Consider the following 21266-nt stretch of genomic DNA (forward strand, 5'->3'; position numbering starts at 1 on the left):
ACTGATTCTTGGTCAAATGTCTCATAAGGCCTCTGACAGATGCAAAAAACGCAGACACTTGTTGTTGTTTTGTGTCCCTGTAGTCATTATGCATCTTTTTGTGTTTCTTTGAGGTTCCTTTGTGCCTTTTTTTGGTAGTTTTGTGTCTGCTGTTGTTTTGTCAGTTTTGTTTTTTATTTTTTTTTATCTCTTTGCAGTCCCTCTGCATCCTTTTGTGGTCTTTTTGTGTCTCTTTGTGGTAATTTTGAGTCTCTTCCTGGTCGGTAATCTGAGTAACATTAAGCAGATGAAGGCCAGGAGGGGCCCTGACACTTTGGATCTCCGAGCCTGTGCTCAGTTTGACCCTTCAGTAATCCATCCTTGTTCAACACAGGCTTTATGTGTGAATTCTCCACCTCACCTCATCAACTTGTCATTGTGTTTTTAGATGTGTTGAAGTCAGTGAGTTCCTTCATTGTCTCACACACTTAAACCACGGCTGCGTAACCACAGGCAAAATGAGAAGCTGTGTCAAACCGCAGTCTACTTTTCAAAGTTCATTTGTGGTCAGTAGAAGACCTAGTTAAGTCCATCTCACCAGCGAGATTTAAGAGCAAAGCAGAAGCACTAATGCTTCAGCTGCCTGCAGTTCAAAGTCAGTTCACTCAAATCACAGAAAAATACATTTTCCCTTTTACCTGTAATGGTGTCTGGCCATTTATGTATTATTTTTACATGCTGAGATTTTGAGATATATTCCTCTGATACTCCAGTCTCAATCTCAATCGTCACTCCTCAAAGAAATGTATTGATGCATGACCTTAATCAAATGCACTCTGCAGCCAAGGGGACTTAGAAAGCTCTTAAATTATCATGTAAATTCAAGTTGAGTTGATGCTAATCCTGTCGATCCCACATCATTTAGTTTTAAATAACATTTCTGAGAGGGTGTTGCACCTGTTTTCACAGAGATCAGCTGTTATTTTTGAGCTGCACCTCTCCAACATGTTGTTTTGAGCCTAGTGTGTAGGTTTGGCCTAAATCTGGCCCGCAAACATTTTAAAGTAACACTGCATAATGCCATGTCAGATTGAGAGTTACAGATCTGCGGCCCACTTTGTACATCATCCCCCATTTCTGAATGCCAGAAGTATTTTGAAGTTTGGCAACATATTTCGGGAGGAAGGAATTTAAATGAGAAGTCAAAAAAGACTCAAAATGGTAACAAACATCACTGCTGAGATCAAACTTGTGGGTAGTTTTGTTTATTGCATGTGCATGACAGAATCTGTGATCAGCTTTAAAAAAAAGTACTCCTACAACTGAGCTGAAAAACCAATTCACAAACACCTTTCTGGTCATTTTTCAAATGAGGTTTCATCAGAAAGGCAGAAGGAAATAGCATCCTCTTCTCTTCATTGTCTGTCACCATTTACTCAACCAAAGCCAATAAGCAAATCACATTTAAAGTAAATACTTGCTCTAATACAAATATTTTGTAAATGCTGTGTTAGCAGTTAGCTAGCTATGAAGTATTAGGTTAAAAGAGAGGTGGCTAAGGTTAGGGTAAAGGTAATAGAAAGGGTAACATCTCATTACCGATAATGTGAATCACATTTCATGCATGATTGTTACAAAATTTAGCCTCATGTTAGTTCACTACTTTTTTTGTCTTGTAATAGTGGTGGCTGTAGTTTGTAGGGTTGTGTTATGTACGCTGCAAACGGAATGTGTCTGCAGATATACGTTTCTCAAAAAATGAAGCAACACGGAAGTTCCCAAAACTGCAGTTCTTTGAATGGCCACTTGAGGCCGGCTCCAGACGTCAGTCAACCATCAAAGACACCCACGTTAAGATGCCAAATGATACAGCAGAAATAAACATGTTTACACATACACAAGAGAAAAAACTGTATGGAGAATTTTAACATTCATGACAACTGTCCATGGGGTGAATTTTTATGTATCTACCCGCTGTATTCAGGCTTAAAGTTACACATAATTAAAGGCGGGCTGCTTTGAGTGGCAGGCTGTCTGCCGGTAGTGTCCTCAGCTTCTCAGTCACCCCTCACTCCTCACAGTGCCAGCCTTTCCCCCAAATATTGTCACTTCTGGCTCCAAAGAACTAAGATGGTGATGGCCTAAATGCCCAACTTGAGGTATTAAAATGGGAGTCAACAAACCAGTGGGTGACATCATGGTAGTTATGTCCATTGTTTTACAGTCTGTGGTTTTGTTTTCCTCTTTCTCCAGTGCTGCTTAGGTTGGAAAAAAGACCTGATCTCAGATGGGGAGTCTGTTGTGCAACAAAATCGTTGACTAGCAGATGTGCCAGGATAAGTGTTGTCATCATAATTTATTTTCTTGTGTTTTTTTATTAGCTTGTTTGTTAATAGGCTAACTGTCAGTGGCTGACACAGCTTCAGTGGTTGTGAAACACTCAGTAATACCTGCTATGATTAGATTTTTGGTAGATAATGTGGAAGGAAGCTCCAGGGTCTGGTTTACATCTAAAATTGCACACTCACTCATGCTTGCTGTCAAAACTTTTACTGTGCTAATGCTAACTCTGCTCTCTGTCCACTCTGTGCTGGAGGGTTCAAGTTTCTTTGCCAGCGATTGGCTTGAGAATGAATTACAAACCTAATCTTGCTTGCCTTGGGGAAAGTTAGAATTTCAGATTTTAGGGAATTGCACAGACATCTCCACCTTCAGTAGAGGAATGTGAAAACACCTCTCTAGTGACAAACTTTGCACTGATACAAGTCAGTAAAGTCAAGGTCAGACACTTTCGAGGATATAAACAGAGGAAAAGCACATTTCTGAATGGTGGGGGACTTAAATAATTAAACTCATGAAATTACAGGCACCTACTGCAAAACAGGGACTCAGTATAAAGTAATAATGCAGTACTCACCTCAGTTGATATTGTACTTTAATGGCGTCATTTCTCAAATTACCCACAAGACTAACAGTGAACCTGGGGCTTTGGGGGCCTCAGTGGACCTGGGGCAGTTTCTTGCTTTGACAGGTTGTATTAAAGCCCCTGGAGACTTGGATTCTAACACAAAGTATGTTTCTATAATATTAAATATTTATAACGAAAACTGACCTAATCTACTTCACTAGAACTGTGTGTGTGTGTGTGTGTGTGTGTGTGTGTGTGTGTGTGAACAGATTTGATTGACAGTGACCAAACAACCCACCAACTGTTGTGAGATTTTGACACAAATGTTGCCAAATCGGGACTGGTGCATTAAAGTTGACATATTTTCTATTTTTTCTTTGTAACTGAGACAATGTCTGCACAGTCTGCGTAGCGTGAGCAGCATGTTAGCAGAGCAGCAGCTTCAGTCCTCCGTCTGTGTCTACAAAGGATGCATTCAGGCAGAGTATCATGTATAGGTCACCAGTTTTTTGGCAGCGCTCAGAACCAAATACACAATCACAGTAGTTACCCGTGAAACATGGCAGCAAACAGACTTGTTGTGTGTATAGTGCAAGTGAAACGCAGCCAAAATAAGCAGCTGTAGTGACTGAAGTGCATCTTTTCTGTCAGATGAGCATGAGACCAGTGGTGACAGAAATATTTAGATTCTTTACTTAAGGAAAAGTAGCAATACCACATTGTGAAAATGTCCCTGATGTTAAAAGTTCTGCTAATTTTAACACCTTTATATACTGCTGGGTAGGTTAATCTACAGCACTGGTTCCCAACCTTTTTCCATAAAGGACCCTTTTTCCATCATTGACCAAAGTAATGACCCCATACAAGTGACATACTGTTTTCCAGTTTTCCTGATATTTAATTAACTTTTTAAACAATTCTCTGTCTCTATGATGTTTTTTTTAAATCATCAACAATAATACAAACTTAATTGGTTACAATTTTGACAAAATCAGTGTTTTCTTCTCCCTGATGCTGGGCCATTGATCTATAAGCTCTGTGGTTGTTTTAACTGCTTACTTTTTCAATGCAGAGCAAGGCTGTTTAGCAGAGAGTGAAGGCTCTGGGACTATAGCTTGTGTTCAGGTCGTCACTGTGCACTTCTCCTGTGAGTTTTTTTTTAAAAGTCTGTATATTGAATAAAAATTGGGAACTTAAAGAATAACATTTTTACCTCCGCCAAGGAGGTTATGTTTTCGCCGGCGTTGGTCTGTTTGTTTGTCTGTTTGTCTGCAAAATAACTCAAAAAGTTATGAACGGATTTTGATGAAATTTTCAGGAAAGGTGGATAATGGGACAAGGAACAGATGATAAAATTTTGGTGGTGATCGGTTGAAGCAAAGTGGATAGAATAATAAAATAGCGCCGTATAGCACTGTGTATTCACCAAGTTTTAGAATAGACTCATTCCATGACCAGACGTGCGCCACCGGTTGGCAGTGGCGAGTAGGCCTACTTGGGCTCGTCAGGAATACATAAAGTCTATCGTCTGACTGAATGGGGGTTTTCCTGACTCAGTGACATGGTATGTACAAGACGCTGCTGTTGATTAAAACTGCCTCCCAACTTGATGTTTTGGTCATGCACATAACGTTAGCGATTGACAAACGTTAGTGGTTAGTGAAAGTTAGCTAAACATTAGCGATTGCCTAACGTTAGCCAACGTTAGCGATTACATTGAAGACATCTTCAGCTGGTACTAGAGCCAGCACATTTTTAAACAGCCATAAACAGCAACGTTGCCTATTTCTTTCCTACAGGTGTGTTTATTCCTGCCGTTACAAAAGGTAGCATAACGTTAGCGATTGACAAACGTTAGCGGTTAGCGAAAGTTAGCTAAATGTTAGCGATTACCTAACGTTAGCCAACGTTAAGGCTCCAGCCACCCTGCAACAACAGGAAATGAAAAAAAGAATGAATTTTCAATTAGTTTTCTGCCCAGATATAAGTAAAATGCTGATATGTAAGTGTCTACTGTATTTTTTATGTTAGTTGTCTTACACCCCATCAAGAGGGCTTCGCGACACGCTGTGAAGCTTTGGTGACCCCCAGGTTGGGAACCAGTGATCTACAGCAAGATCATTATATGTTCGCAGTATTGATTTTCTGTGCATCTCTAATAAGTCAGCTTTAATTGCTCAGAGGAACAGCCTTGTGGGGATGATTTTCTTTTTTTCTCGAAAATTGTATTCTGAAAAGTAGCTAGAGCTGTCAGACAAATGTAGTGGAGTAAAAAGTACAACATTTACTTTGATGTGGTGACATCATGACAGTGGGACAAAAAGCAATAATGTCTCATGTAAAATAAACAAAACTGTTCTATAATCTGACAAAATAAACTGAAATATTGATCATCTCAGGACATAAATTTGAATAAATCATCAAAAGGAGGCGACACATCAGTGCTATGTCACACATCAGTCACATGAAGCCACGACTGTACAGCAATCATGCTATGCTGTCCCCCCCCCCCTCTTTTATCAGCACTTATACATTACATAATTCTGTGTTGGATAAGTGGGGGTATGTGATGCAAGTTGTCTTTCTGATTGCTTCTTTGAGCATTCTGGGATCAGCGCCACACACTTTATCATGATGAGAGTGCCCTGACTGGAAGGATCAAAATTGGCATTGCACCCATTTAGTACTTTGTTTTTGTCATGACCTCCAGTAAACCTTCTTTACATTTCGCATCAATAAAGACCCATGAGACTGAATGACTTTGGTATAATAGAGCCGATCTATATACTTTATTAAAGTACATCCTTTTATTGGTATTTAGAGAAACAGTTGGCACCTACTAATATATGAGTTTTTGTTCTGTATCACTAACATTAATTAAACCTTTGTGTCATTAAGCACACAATGACACACAGTTACACCCATTAATGATAGAGCACCCATTTAACGGTGATAAACAATGCAAATCTAATCATGCATGTTAATGCTCAAAATAAATGCTGTCATTTAGCCGTGTTGCTTTGAGAACAGCGAGGGCAAGTGTAAATGAACTAGCTGAATAAATAGTAGGTTCTATAGCTAATATAAGATAAACATTTATATTCAGTTGAACTTCACAAAGGTAGTTAATGCTGATCCCTCCTACATTATGTCTTAATCAGAGAGTTAGTATATAAAACCTTATAGGAGGTCTGTAACACCATCAGGTCTCTGAAGCAGGTGTCTTACCATATGCTGCATTAATTATACAAAAATCTTTAATGACTTATAACACCGCTCGTTACTGAGCTGTATGGCAATATGCCCTCTATCCCTTCTCTCTGGCCCGGATATTATTTATAGCACACATTACAGCCTAAATAGCCGAGGAGAGACATGAGTGCCTGGTATAAAGCAGAGAAGTGAAATTTCATGTTCAGGGAGGCCCAGGGAGGGTATGAGATAGAGCAAATCCAATTGTTTTCAAATTATTCCCATGTAGAACAGAATCAGAGGCAGGCCAAGAAAAACCAAATAGTCAGATGGGATTATTTTCTCCATCGCTATGTACTGTACTAGCAGACAGGACATTAAAATTACCTCAATTCAAAGGCCGGAGAACAGGCATGAGGCCTGATTACTGACCGTGCAATTATTGTCAAACTCCCTGAGAGAGCAAACATGCAGTGTGTTCACTCTGTAGGCAGTCAGAGCGTATATAAGAGTGGGTGCACGCTGGGAAGATAAAGAGGTTCTGCTGCTCTGTGTGAGGAGGACTTTCAGCACCACGGACAGCGCCGCTACAGGGGGCGGCTGAACCAGAGAGGAAACATGAGCGAGGCCTGAACACAGCACACCAGCTCCCGACCAGTAATCATGTCATACTTATTCAAAGAGCCTGGATGGTCACTTCTGCATTAGGACAGGAAGGAGGCAGGCAGGAAGTGTGCTTAAGTGCCCACTGAGTTAATACCACAGAGTAAGTAAGCTCTGTTATTGCTGGGGTTTTTGGTAGCCTTGCTTGCTCAGCTACTTCTAAGTGTAAGACTTTGAGGAAGGAATTGAAGAGAAAAAAATTGAGTTATATTTTATTTTGTTTTGACAATGACACCTTTATTTTACTGTAATAATTGGTTAAGTCATTGTCATGTCAAGTCATTGTTTTGCAAGTCACATGTAAGTCTTAAGTCTTTACCCTCAAGTCCCAAGTCAAGTCTCTAGTCAAGACAGGCAATACCCAAGTCCTAAACTTTGGGTTTTGAATCCCAAACAAGTCATAATGCCATCTTCTTCAAACATAATGGCCTTTTAACAACAGAGTAATAATAAATTAAATTTACAAAAACCATGAATGCTTTTTAAAATGTGTATTTATTTGTTATTGGAAGTTGTTACATCTTCATCTGTAATTTTCAAACCCCACAATTTGCATACTGCATTTTCTCTTTTAGGTTTTGTATCCAAACAAAAGAGCTGCACAAGTATTGCTGCCTTACAATAATAGTCCAGAAAAAATTAAAAGTATGCACCATAAAAACATAAAAACACATATTACACAGAACAATATTGCACATTAGCCACTCATATATTGTACTCCAAACCTCTGGCTAAACATTTTAAAATGAGTAACAAACAGAGGCTTAATAAGTAATGGTGACTAAACAGCCTCCTACCAGCATATGATATTAGATATATGTATCAGATACTGAATCCCACAGTTAAGGATCCCTTTTGTACATTAGCTGCTATATCATTTTCATAGTAAAGTTCTACTATTGCAGTGTTTTCCCTCAGACTCTTTAAAGTGTGAGGTGGCCCAGGCATTGACTTCAGCTCAAAGGCACAGCTCAAACACAATGCCACTATGCTGAGACATGAGCTGACACATCAGATAGAATTCTCAAAAACATTTTGAAAAATTTATCTGAATTTTAAGATTTTTTTTAAGAAAGTTCCCAAAACATTTTAAAGCCCACAGGCCATGGTGAACTTTAAGGTTACATTTTGATAATGCAGTAGCTTACACAACCTGTTATGTTTGGTTGCCAGTAAACTTGCAATTTAGCAGATTAGCTTGTCCTAATAATAACCCTAATCTTGAACATCATAGCAGTACAAGCAGGACAGGGAAGACACAGCCAAATCTTGGTAGCAGTCAGTCTTGAAATTGCAACCAAGACACACATTAAAGGTCCAATATGTAGGATACAGAGGCATCCATCAGCAGGGATTGAATATAATCTGTATTACTATGTTTTCATTAGATCGTAGACTACACCTACGACTAAGAATCATTGTGTTTTCAACACCTTAGAATGAGCCATTTATATCTACATATAAACATGTTGTTTGTACAGTAGCCCAGAATGGACAAACCAAACAGCGGCTCTAGCTGGGGTCATTCGTGATTTCATGTCAGACACCATAGTTCTTCTAAACACGTGGCGCATAGGGGAAGGTTTAGCAACCTCACAGCTAGACACCTCTAAATCCTACACACTAGACCTTTTAAAGAAGTTAAATTTATGTATGACTATTAGTGATAGCCACTTATTGGCTTCAGCCTTTGGGGACAGTGGCAGCAGCTTAGTCTGATCTCATCAGGCCTGTCGCCTCAGATTCCCACAGGTCACAATCTTCATTTAATGATGATAACCCTTATCAGGGTTATCTCAGCTTGGACTTGAAGGCTACCAAACCTTTACCAGAAAGCCTAAATTACAAAGTGTGGTGTGGACTTTGAAAGATGTGGGCATTTATCAGGCAGGGAGGATGTCACCAAAAGATGCCATTAATTACATTAATGGAAATGTGAGATCCATTGACCCATACTAAGGACTAGATGTCAGGATATATCGACTGTCGCTGCTCTGATTTTGGCCATTCTGTTTTAATCTGTCTCATGTGAGTCCCCCAACTTTATGGAAGTGCAACACTTGATCACTGGAGTGCCAATTTAAAACCAGGCTTTTATGTGTTTAACTGAGATTTTCCATTAATTTGAAAAAGCTCTCGAATTAGCATTTAGATCATGCATCATTAAAAGCCTTCATTAAATCCCAGTAAGCCAGTCATGAACAGGTTTATCAAAACATCTCAGACCAATCTGAAAATAAATATGTAGTCAAACTGCAGTACTATATCAGTAGAGTGTGAATACTGTTTGTGAGTGTATGTACAGTAGCCACAGCGCAGAAAGTGATAGCCCATAAAACTATATTAGTCCGATCTAATAGTCAGTGAGTCTTTTACTTCAGTGTGAGTCGCCTGCTGTTTTATGAATTGTGAGCTTGTCCACACACATCGGCTCATTTTCTATCTGAAGGGTAGATGAACCTCAGCTGACCCCGAGCTCTGGAGGCCAACTAGGGGGTGTGGGTGGTGATGCTTGGCCCTCTGCCCAGAGCCAGGACATGGAGTCTCTATGGGCTCAGGGCACACAGACTGGGCTGACCCCAAGGAAGACAGACTACTATCAAAGACTACAGTGCCAAAGGATCAAACAGTGACTTTCATCTTAATTTAGGGAAGCAAAGTGCAAGATCAATGTGCTGTAAGTGTAAGAGGTGCTGGGTAGCAAGAGACGCAGACGTAAGACTGTGAGGTCACAGAGAGGTCCGGAGCTCGAAGGAAATGGCAGCTTGTCCACAGGAGGGAGAAAAAGCTGAACACAAATGGAAAAGGACAGCTGATGACCACACAGTCTGCAACGCTAAAGTAATTCACATTAGACTATTGCCTGTAGAATCCACAAGGCATGCTTCACTTTGTCCTGTAGCTTGCAGATTTCATCACTGTTTAAATGAACTTCCATAGTTCTGACTAGTCCTGAAAACTGTCACGCAATGTTCCAAAAAATGAAAATAAAAACTGACCTAACACCGGAAATCTGAAACACGTAATTTTGCTGCTTCTGCTTTCTTGTGATTTATTTCTCTTTACAAAATAAAAACTTAAAGACACAACTGGCCCTTTTCCACTGCAGGAACTTGATGTAAACTAACATGTAGTCATTGGCACAAGGTCAGCTCGTTTCTACTGGATTTCCTGCTTGACATGTTGTTAACTAGCCTGTGTAATAACCGGCATCTTTAACGGCCTGGACAACGTGCTACTCTTCTGCCTTTTCTGTGCCAGCTTTCAAGAGCGCAGTGGGGGGTTGCATCTGAGGTTGGTAAGCAACCTTAACAAGCATCGTGTAGCCTGTTTACATGAAATCCTGAGTGCAGAGCTGATCTTCTTCCAGGTGCTGTTGTGAGTAGGCCTATCGCTCGTGGGCCAGATGTAAAGCTCTGAGTAGCCCTGCTGATGTTCACAAGAGAGCGGAAAGATATCTGTTGGCTGTGATTGGTTTGTAATGTGACTCCTGTCTGACTGATGAGCGTGGCCTCTTCCTGTGTCTGTCCTTTCAAGAAGAGAATTTCACATTTGTTATTATTCACATTTATTTATTTATTTTCTGCAACTAAGCGACCAAAGAAATCTTGCTGACTAATGACCTCTTTGGTCGACTAACATTTGGTCGACTGTTAGTGGGCAGCCTTAATAACAACTAACCAATACTTTAAAAAGCTTCACTTTTTCCATTATATTCTGTTCCACAAGTGCTTACTTAATGTGTCCACTTAACACTGCATACCAACAATAGATTATGCTCTTTTCCCTCTTAATGGCATAAATCCAAAATAATCCATTTTGTAAAATACACTGGACAGGACAGCGTGCAGTACTAGCAAGGTTCTTAGTTGAGGTTCTGGGAGGCCCCAGGTAAGGGGTTAGTATGTTAGTACTGGATGTAAGTACTTCACTCGCTGTTTCCCACTGCACAGAAATGCTATTAACTAAGCCATTAAATCTGTACTTCCATACCTCATTTACAAATAGTTGGAGTTCTAGATTCCAGCAGCACTATTTTTTGGCAGAATTTTACAACTAGCTCAACATCACACACACATTTGACATTTTATGGTTTTAAAATGTCATTATGGCCAACATGTCAGCAAGCAGTTGTTTATTTACACATCCAGCAGACACAGATCAACATCAGCATTTATTTGGAGTCCTGTCTTTGTCAAGCCAGTTTAATTCCAAACTCATCAAATATCGACACATGGTCAGTAGCCCTTGGCGTCAGATACCAATGCACCTAGGCAACCTTTAGTGGCAGTATCAGATGCATCAGGCAGCAGCATTTTTTTGACACTCCATGCAACTGCCTTAGTATAAAGAGCAAGAACCTAACCATGAACATTTGTTGCTTAAACCTAAGGAAGTAAACCTAAAGATGTTTAAAAGTTTATTTTGAAAAGACACAATGCATGCGACAAATGTAAACTGACACGCCATCCCTTGTTGTCCAAAACCTACCTAAAGCATAGTTTGATGAGTTGGGAGTGAGGATGTGTTGTCATTGTCCGCCTGATGGATGCACATATGTCCAATATTTACTGTCCTTTCAGCTCTGGTTTAGTCTCTGACAACTCCTGGGAAAAAGTAATTAGATCTTAGATCTCTGCCACCTAACCTGTGTGGCAGGTAGCACACAGTTGATTTATGAGAGCCTTTTCACTAAAACAAACAGCTGATTGCTGCTCCTGGAAAACTCATTTCAAGAAAGTATTGAGAACAAACCAAAAAGGTAATGTTGCCAACTGTAAAATCAAAACAATCACTTGTAAGATGCTAAAACACTCCGTAAGCTGAGAACTGTGGTGTAATAGCTATCTGTGGGTTCATTACGAGCTATGCTTTTCACATCACACAATAATTTGAGCCAATGTTTACATAAACGAATTGATGAGTGCAGCTTTAAATTACTTGCTAAAATTAAATTTTTACTCCATGGTGAGAATTAACACAACAAAGTGCGTAGATTAATCTCCTGATGTCAAAAATGTTGTCTGACAAAAGCAGTAATAGCAATCCAGTTTAGCTAATAGGCATATTGACAGCTGAGCGTTATTGACAGGTGAACATCATGCAGGACTGGGTCAGCAATAAAGCTGGGAAATCACCAGGAGCCTAATTTCTTGCTTTAACGAGTCCTTGCTGACAGCAGGAAATGGGAAATGATGTAAAATAAGAGCTTTCCATTCTGGGTTGGATTTTATGGAAAGGTTCTGAACTGCTTCCACTCTGCTGTAAGAAATTACCTGAGCTCTGACCCCTCACTTGATAAGGTGGACACACAAGCGAGGGCCCAATTTATCTCCCAGGGACCTGCCGCTCACTCATGAATATTTACAATATTCCTAATGCGGTGCACTTAGGTCAATAGGACTGCACTTGGTAATCAACATTGAAGCTATAGGTTAATAACTGCAATTTATTTTTTGTCCCCGGCCTGATCTGATTAGGTTAAGATGAATTTTCCGGTAGTAGTCGATCACAGGGAATCTGAATCGAAGTGTGCGAACAGATAACGCCTCTGACACATGCTGCTTTTAAATGCGATGTGTAAATGTAAAAGGACAAGGCAGAGGCAGGAGGCAAATTTGCAGTGTCTCTGATGTGACTGATAATGTTTCTGTACATCCCAGCCTCACTAAGTGGCTGCTCACTCTGATGTGCAGTGGTTAAAACGCGAGGCTGATAGGTCTCCAATAGGTCTGGGGGAAAAAAATAAAAGAGTAGAGCTCTTGGCTTTGAAGACACTGCTTCCATTGTGCTGCTTTACCTAATTATGGCAGGCCATTCTGCTGACAGACGGAAAGTGCACTGTGACGCCCAATCAGAACTCCATATTTCATTTCCCCTCTCTCTCCTTTCTAACCGTTAGTATATTAAACCAGAAATCCGGTGGCTGGTTTTCAAAGAGACTTGATTAAACCCAGGAAATGGGACATGATTTCCCATTTAAAATTCATAACAGGCTAACACTTAAGTAATTTAAATCCCCTCTGCCGTTAGAGCAGTTGGTATCTGCATCAGATTGAATAATTTCACCTTAACAGCATCTATCCATTTCATTTCAATTTGATAGCAAGTAAACTCAGCGGTAGCCCCCTTGTGTGTTTTCTCTCAAAGCTTTGCCAATCAAAATACAAGCCTCCAAAATTTAGGCCTACTGCTGCTTGTAATTAAATTTGTTTGACCTTCTAGTTTGCTCTAATTGAAAAAGGGCTGCGAATGAAAAATGAAGATGCTTTTGCGCATATTAATTCTCCATTAGTGTTAAAAACCTTTTCACCTTTCAAATATGTTCCCATTCCGTTATCTAGCTTGTGCTGAATACAACAGGGGTAGATATAGTTCTCCCTGATGATAAGGGGATACTGGCTAGTAGCTTAGGATGGCTAATATTAGTTTGTGTTAGCAAACATAAATGGATATCGCTGTGTAATTAATGGCCTGTTAGCATGCTAACACATTAAGCTAATATGATAAACATGGAAAATTGTGACCATGTTAGCGTGCTGACATTAGCATTTAGTCCCTTTGTACCTCAGTACAGCTTCACAGATCTGCTAGCATGGCTGCATAAACTTCACCAAGCATTAAGAAGAGTGCATTGATGTACGGTGCTAACAGAGTTGGTCGCCTGGAGCATTCACCTAAAAAAGTTTGTAGCCTCCTGGTTTACTTCTGTGGTATGCGATCAACTGTATGCCCAGTAGTGTTTCTTCCGCTGCCCCTGGGGCCCTGGTAGAGCGCTGTCAGCTTAACTCGCTGACATTGTCAACACTTCCTGTGAGAACATATGAATGCATTTACTTGACAACAAAGGCAGGGGGTGTCCCAACACAGTTGGGTTCCTGCTGTGACAATGTGCTAGCAAATAGCAGTACGTAATGTGATATATGGTCATGGGGGTCACTGACACCTGAATGAAAGAAGGTTAAGTAAATACACCAATGCAGTAAATACTGTTACTCTGGTCATGCTGACTGGTCAGCTTCTGCCCAGAGCACTGACTAGTGTTTTTAGTCAACTACTTAAAATATTTGAATATATAAATATATAAAAATATTTGGTTGACTGTGGCTCAGACGTAGAGCAGGTCGTCCACTCATCGAAGTATCAGCAGTTCAATTCCTGGCTCCTCCAGTCCTCGTACACTGAAGTAAGCTTGGGCAAGATACTGAACCCCAAATTGCTCCCGATGGCTGTGCATGAGTGCATGAGTGTGTGTGAATGGTTACTAAGTAGCAGGTGGCACCATGTATGGTACCCTAAGCCACCAGTGTGTGAATGGGTGAATGTGTCATGTTGTATTTAAGCGCTTTGAGTGGTTGGAAGACTAGAAAAACACTAAACATGTGCAGTCCATTTGCCATATATGTATGTATGTTTATATAATTATTATATTTACAAAATGTCACAGATAAATATATGTACACAACATGAACAAATAGCAATAACAGATAACTGAAAGAAAGAAACTGCTTCCTTCTCTTAAGTTGTAACTGTAAGATTTATTTTTACATCAAAGAGTGCAACACAGAACAAAAGGTAAGTTAATATGCATATACTGTGAATACACATCCATACCTACACATACAGCATAGTACATAAACAAAGTATGAAAAGATCTACACTGACACTGTACATCATACACATATACATATCAAACCATTTGTGAAACCCCTCCTTCAGCAAAGTTGATCTGTAGTAGCCATTACTGGATTTGACCTCTGCAGCCTCTGCAAGAATTCTCTTTACAACAAATCATCAGAGACACCTCCATCCTTAAAGGTATACTGTGCCAGACTATCCTAAAAAACAATGTATAGACTTACACAGAAGTAATCTCTCTCAATCATCACTTGACCCACTATAAGTGTGTGAGCTAGCTCCGTTGTGTTTGATAACATTGTTGAACGTAAACAGAAGTGACGCCCAACGAAGGTATGCAGACATGGGGTAAAGTCACACATGTGCAAGTCACAAGCAAGTCTCAAGTCTTTACCTTCAAGTCTCAAGCAAGTCCCAAGTTAGTTGTGGTGAGAATCAAGCAAGTCAAGTCAAGTCCCTGCTATAAGTCAAGCAAGTCAAGCGGAGTCATTGCTCAGGTCAAGCAAGTCACAAGTCAAGTCATATGTCACATACAGCAAACATCTCCTCACGATCCGCTAGCTACATGTCCTCTGAATATGCTGTGAAAAAGTCCGGTCTCTGTAGGCAGCCCAGGCTCCTCAAATGGCAACACAAATATTTGGGTCCAGGCTGCACCAACCAGCCAGCGTGAGACCACCGAAAGCAAGCACACACACATGAAGGCGGTGCCCATGTCTCACGGTCTTGCCCAAGCACCCACATGTGAGCGCGGTGCCCAGAGAGGCAGTTAGAGCTACAGGCTACAATGAGGCTAAAAACAGAGTTCAAATGACGTTTTTCCAAACAACTTTTTATGTCGGGGCCTCAGGACACTTGGATCACTACGGACAAGCAGTATGGAGATATTTTGTGGTTTCAGTTATGTGTTTTTGGACGTTTGAATCTGGGGCACCTTAAGCCTCCATTAGGTGGAGCTGTGTTGCTACCCCCTCTCCCCTTGGATCTCCGCAAGTGTTGTGAGGACTCTAAAACTTCACCTGATCCTCCATCGGCATGAGGGTGAGTAGATAATGGGTGAATTTTCATGTTGGGTGCACTATCCCTTGAACAGGTGTGTAAATCCAGGGTGACTAGCAGCTATCGCTCGTTCATGACAGAGTCACGGAGGATGAGGGGGGAAGGGGCGAGCTAGCTCCGTTGTGTTTGACAACATTGTTGAACGTGAACAGAAGTGACGCCCAACGGTGCTTAGCGTGCCTTTCATATTGAATTAAGTCAAGTCGAGTCTTTTATCAACGTTAGTCAAGCAAGTGTCAAGTCATCATATTTGTGACTCGAGTCAAGTCATGTGACTCGAGTCCCCCATCTCTGCACGATACACATCACTGAAAAGACACAAACATAGCACGGTGAAACACCACATGAGAGTGAATCTGGGGTTGATTTTTACTTTCCCTTTTGCTGGTGAACAGTAATCAACAATCCTGCATAGTATACCTCTAACTTAATTGTAAAGAGCATTGCTAATGTAACATTTTCCGAGGTTTTTAGGATTAGACCAACTGACCAAGGCCTGGGATTTGTCAAAAGCAGCCTGCGATATGCACAGATCATCCCTCTTCTTCTACCCTAGAATATCACTTCCTGCTTGATTCTGGCACCTTATAACAGTATATGTAACTGTTCTCTCATGAAAAAGTTCTGATGACAAAAACATTGCTTCCCTCAAAATGGCAAAACTTTAGTGTCAAGCAGCAAGGACTTCACTCATCTGGATCAGACCTCTCACTTAATATTGGTGGCTGCACAGTTATCAAAAAGGAATATGTTAGAATCTCGGTGTTAACTTTGATCCTATCCTCTCATTTAACAAGTCCCAGAAAGCAATATCCCTAAGAGCGTATTTTCCATCTCAGATATATCTCCAGAATCTGTAATTCCCTTTCTACCTTTTTCTGATGTAGTAAGAGTGACCCATGCCACTGCAGTGAACTACACTGTGGTGGTCCCTCTCTACATGCATAAAAATGCACATATTTAAATCTCTGCAGACAGAATACGCATGCAAACTAGAATATATGATCGTGCAGTCCTCGATCTCGTAATGCATTCACTTTTTGTAACTGCCTCTGTCATAAAATTCTTAAGAGGGCACTGGCCCACAATACATCTTTGGTTTATTATTCGATAAACCCACATTGGCTCTCCATGTAATGACTACAGATATTATTATTACCCAGTTTCCAAAGCAAAAAGGTGGGAATGAAAGTTTCTTCTTTCTCACAGAACCAAGACTTTAAAGCCAGAGGGGAAACAAAAAATCAATTTATTTGGCATGGCTTTCGATCTACCTTACCTCCCACCGTACCAGCAGTTGCTCTACCTTTTCCTTTCTTTACTTGAGTTAATTTACAGTTTCAATTTAGGCATTTAGCTGACACTCCTTTTCAAAGTAATTAACAGTGAGGGAGCAAGCAGAGTTCACAAATTGTTCAAGGACACTTAGAACACATCACTGGCAACAGACATAATTTGTAGCTGTTACCGTTAATGAGCCACTGACCCAGTTATAGGATGATCTCTCTCCTGAAGCCCACCATAACATTATCTTAGGCATTTATCCTCAGCTATACAATAAATTAGCAGCAATGAGCACTGATGGCCTTCGTGGCTCACATAAGGAGGACACTTATTGTACATTTATGATCCATAAATACATACACCAAGTGTGGGTTCGTATAGGGCTTGTATCATTTCTGAGGCTAGCTGCAAACTGCATTGGGAACACAGTGTTGCAGCAGAGGGTTAAAGCAAAGGAAGCTTGGTAGCACAGCCAAAGAAGTTGTAGAGAGTAAAAATGCTATATCATCTGGCACAAACTGGTCAGGTTAATCACTTGTACATTTGCTGCTTACTTTGCCAGCATCTAGAGGAAGGAAAATGGCTGCTGTTGTGTCAAAGCATCAGGCACCAACCTGGGAAAATAGGAGCCACCATGTGTTTTCTTGACATTTAATAAGACTGGTTTGTACTTTATTTTTCATCTGCACTCTGTAGAAACATGCCCACACCAATACAACCTCTTGCACTTTAACAGTCTAAGTACACTAACCCCCATCTTCTCATCTGTGGAAAAGAAAATGTATGTCCTTTAACATCATCAGACTAAATTAACTGAAGTGAAAGAAGTTGCTGGCGGGACTGTTCATCACACTCTACAATACTAAAGTGCTGAATGAAGCGAACAGCACACTGACAAGTTGTTCTGGAGGGTTAGTGCTAGAGGAAAAACCATGGGGTCATTTAAATCAAATGGATTTATCCCTACAGGAACATGGATGCTCAGTGAATTTCTTTGCAATCTGCCCTTTAGACTGTGATGAGCTCCAATTTTGGTCAAATCGTCTCCACAGTCATTAGGAACCATCATCTGGGAACTCACCGAAAATCCCTCATGATAATGTGAGGAAAAAAAGGTAAGATGTGACCAAGCCCTTAGGAACATTGCCGAACTTTAAAGCCAGTTAGATATAGTGGCCAAAGCGGGGAATTACAACCTCCAGGTACATTATGTCATGTGGCTATCTATCCATCCATCCATCCATCCATCCATCCATCCATCCATCCATCCATCCATTTTCTTCCACTTTTCTGAGGCCGGGTCACGGGGCAGCAGGCCGAGCAAAGCACCCCAAACATCCCTCTCCCCAGTAACACTTTAAAGCTCCTCCTGGAGGAACCAAAGGCGTTCCCAGGCCAGATGAGATATGTAGTCCCTCCAGCACATTCTGGGTCTACCCTGGGCCTCCTACAATCATCACCGTCATGTGGCTAAAAGGGACTATTTTTCCACAGACTTGTACTGTGAAAGAGATGTCTGTAAATCAGTGGATACATTCTTTTAGGTAGATCAACTTCCCAGACCAAACACTCAGGCCTAAATAGTCCTTATTTAAATTATTATATCCTAAAAATTGTAACATTCACTAATAGCTGAATCCAGAGTTATTTCCCCACTGTCACTCATTATAGCTGTAACGGGTGGTGTTTGGACCCTATTACAGCACACAGGTAACCAGAATCACTTTGTAATGACGTTTACTTTGACAGCTCAGCAGGTAAAGAAGAGGACAAGTCTCTTCACAAAGTCATTGGCAGCTCGGCTGGTTTGGCAGGCCGAAGTGGGCCGAGAGGCAGGCGAGTGAGCAGGGGCACTAGCCCAACAGCTAGCACAGTTTTGTATAAGAGCAGGCAATGGTTCTGTGGAGGAGCAGGCAGGGTACATAGTCAAGGACGCAGAAAATCCAGAACCAGGTGAATACACAGTCCAAACAGACAAACCAGAAGGGAGGAGACAGAAGGCAGGTTGAGGCCAGGCAAAGGGTCAAGAAGCCAGCAGAGAGGTACTTACAGGACACACGCACAAAGGCGAGTCGGGTGACGCAGTGAAAATCTCTGAACCACATGAAACCACAGGTAAGCAGACTGGAACACTCACACTGTAGCATCGCCATCAGATGAAAACGCTAAGTAGCAACAGGCAAAGAGGAACCAAGGACATGGAAGCATGTCTCATGGTCAGGGATAGAAGGCTGAGGTGTTTACCGGGAATCAGACGAAGCAGGTCAGCAATGGGAAATCAGTACGGAATAATGTGCTGGAGAGTCTTGCATGAGTGGAGAAGAACAATCTGGCAACAAGTAATTAAGAGGCTGGGGTACATGTACCAGCTGAGAGTGATGAGGAACAGGTGAACTGAGTTGGCTTGATGAGGTGGGCGTGGTGGACAGGCAGGAGCACAAGAAGTCTAGACAGGTGACAAGTTGGCAGGTAGGAGTGGTAGAGAGGCAAGATGAGTAGAAAATTACTGACTGAGGGCTGAATGTGCATGCAGAAAGGAACAGGTGACCAGGAATTCAAAACTGTGACAATAGCGAGCATGAGACCTGCAATATTCGTGGGAATGAACGGGGCCCTGCCTCCAATGCTGAATCCAGTTCTCTTTATACATTTAGGGTGGGACGAGAGCAACTCTTTTACATTTGTAAAAAGCAGAGGAAGAGAAACTGGAACAGTTTTCAGCCTGGCTTATGTCTGAATGAAATTCACTGTGTCATTAATTTATGAGCTGACAGATCTATTTAAGGAGATACATGAAATAAAACTGATGGAAAGCTTTTCTTAGTTTTAGTGTTGCTTATGCAGGCTGGGTTATTTGTGCCTTATGATGATTCCAGTTTGTCAGGCATAGTTTATCACTTTTTGTACATGGTGTCTGTAGAGGACAGGGAGACTGGTGAGAAACAACAGTGGGAATCTGCTGTATGTGTAAGGCTGCCATCTACTGAGAACTGTGTTCAAACTGGATGTGTGTTTGCACAGAGAGGAACAGTGCCGCTCCCTCAGCCAAACACATTTCCTTTGTGCTCGACAGTCATGGCTGAGGGGAGGTCCTGCTGAGACGGGTAACAAGGTAATTGAATTTCAATTTGTTAAGAGCTCCTTCTCGCACTTCTAATCTGACCCAGGTCCCCCCCCTCCCCGAGATAAAACAAGACAGCTGCTTTAACTTTACCTCTCTTGTCTTCTCTCTCGCTTTCTTCTTCCCATTTCATTGTTAAAATTTCACAGACAGAATTCACTTTAAAAGATCACAGTTTTCAAACCTGTGGGTTGAAATGATGCATGTTGCAGTTCTAGCCACACCTCAATCAGTGATGTCAAAGCAGGTGTTTTGCCTCTGACAGCTGTGAAAACCTCAGTTCTGAGATCAGTGACTGGGGGTGTTGCAAGATAAGCTTTGATTTTCTTGTCTCTTTTAGATTTTTCTGTAAAGAGCATCCTTAAACAAACATCCCTTGATGTAATCTGTGTGTGTTCTCAGTCTAATGGTCCATAGTCTCGAAGTGAGATGCAATAGTACACACAGTCTCTTTTCTCTTCACTGTACGAGTGACGATCCAGGCCAGTGGTGTACATGAGGAGGAGGGCTCGTTGCTAGGTTGCATATTCCTCCAGTTATAAAGCTCTTTGATACCTGCGTCGCTCATAGACACGCACCCACTCACATGGCTCGGGCCAGGCACCTACACACCGCCATGCAAACACACAGACATGCACCGATAGGTAGGCCAGGTTTTCTTCAAATCAGGGCAATAACAGGTACCCTCCCATTTCCCAAAATATCAAGGCAGCCTCTCTGCTGGGCAGCTAGACAGGAACCGTCTAACCACACTAACAAGGCGAGCAGACAGTGTGAGCTGTTGTGGCGGGTGTCTGTGCTCCTTCAGGAGGAACCGACAACAACTGCACTGGCACCGCTAATAAGGTGTCAGTGCTGCTCTGCTCCTCACTGAGAGAGCAACTGTGCAGCTCACACTGAGGGCTGCTGCTCAGACTAGATGCAGGTATTAAAGCTGCACAGAAAACACGCATGTCTCATCAGCCTACAGTGAATCACACAGTAGGGCTGCAACAGAAAACATCCCATGTCTGCTGGAGATGCTGTGGATTATTTCACTCATATAGGGAATGGATGGCAGCACAGAAATGTTCTCCACGCACAGGTAGTGTAGCATGGAAACATGACGGCTCTTCACCATCTTTAACCTCAACAGACACAGAGAACAAGCTGTGAGGACTGTGAAAGAAAACTTTAAACAGGTATTTAAAGTCTATCTTGGTGTAGTCTCGCCACCAGACAATAAGAGATCTCCGCCTTCTGATAGTCTGTGTTTAACACACCGGCGAAAACGGCCGGCAACAAAGCAACGCCTCTTGCATTTTTGAAAAGGACACGCCTTCTCGGAAATGTGCGCTCCTCCTTTTCTCGTCCGCAAGGAAACAAACACACAGAGAGCTTGAAAATGGATGACGAGAGATTTAACTCCGTTTTATCAAACGT

The sequence above is a fragment of the Epinephelus moara genome, chromosome 16 (assembly GCF_006386435.1).
Source record: "Epinephelus moara isolate mb chromosome 16, YSFRI_EMoa_1.0, whole genome shotgun sequence".
NCBI classification, from domain to species: domain Eukaryota; kingdom Metazoa; phylum Chordata; class Actinopteri; order Perciformes; family Serranidae; genus Epinephelus; species Epinephelus moara.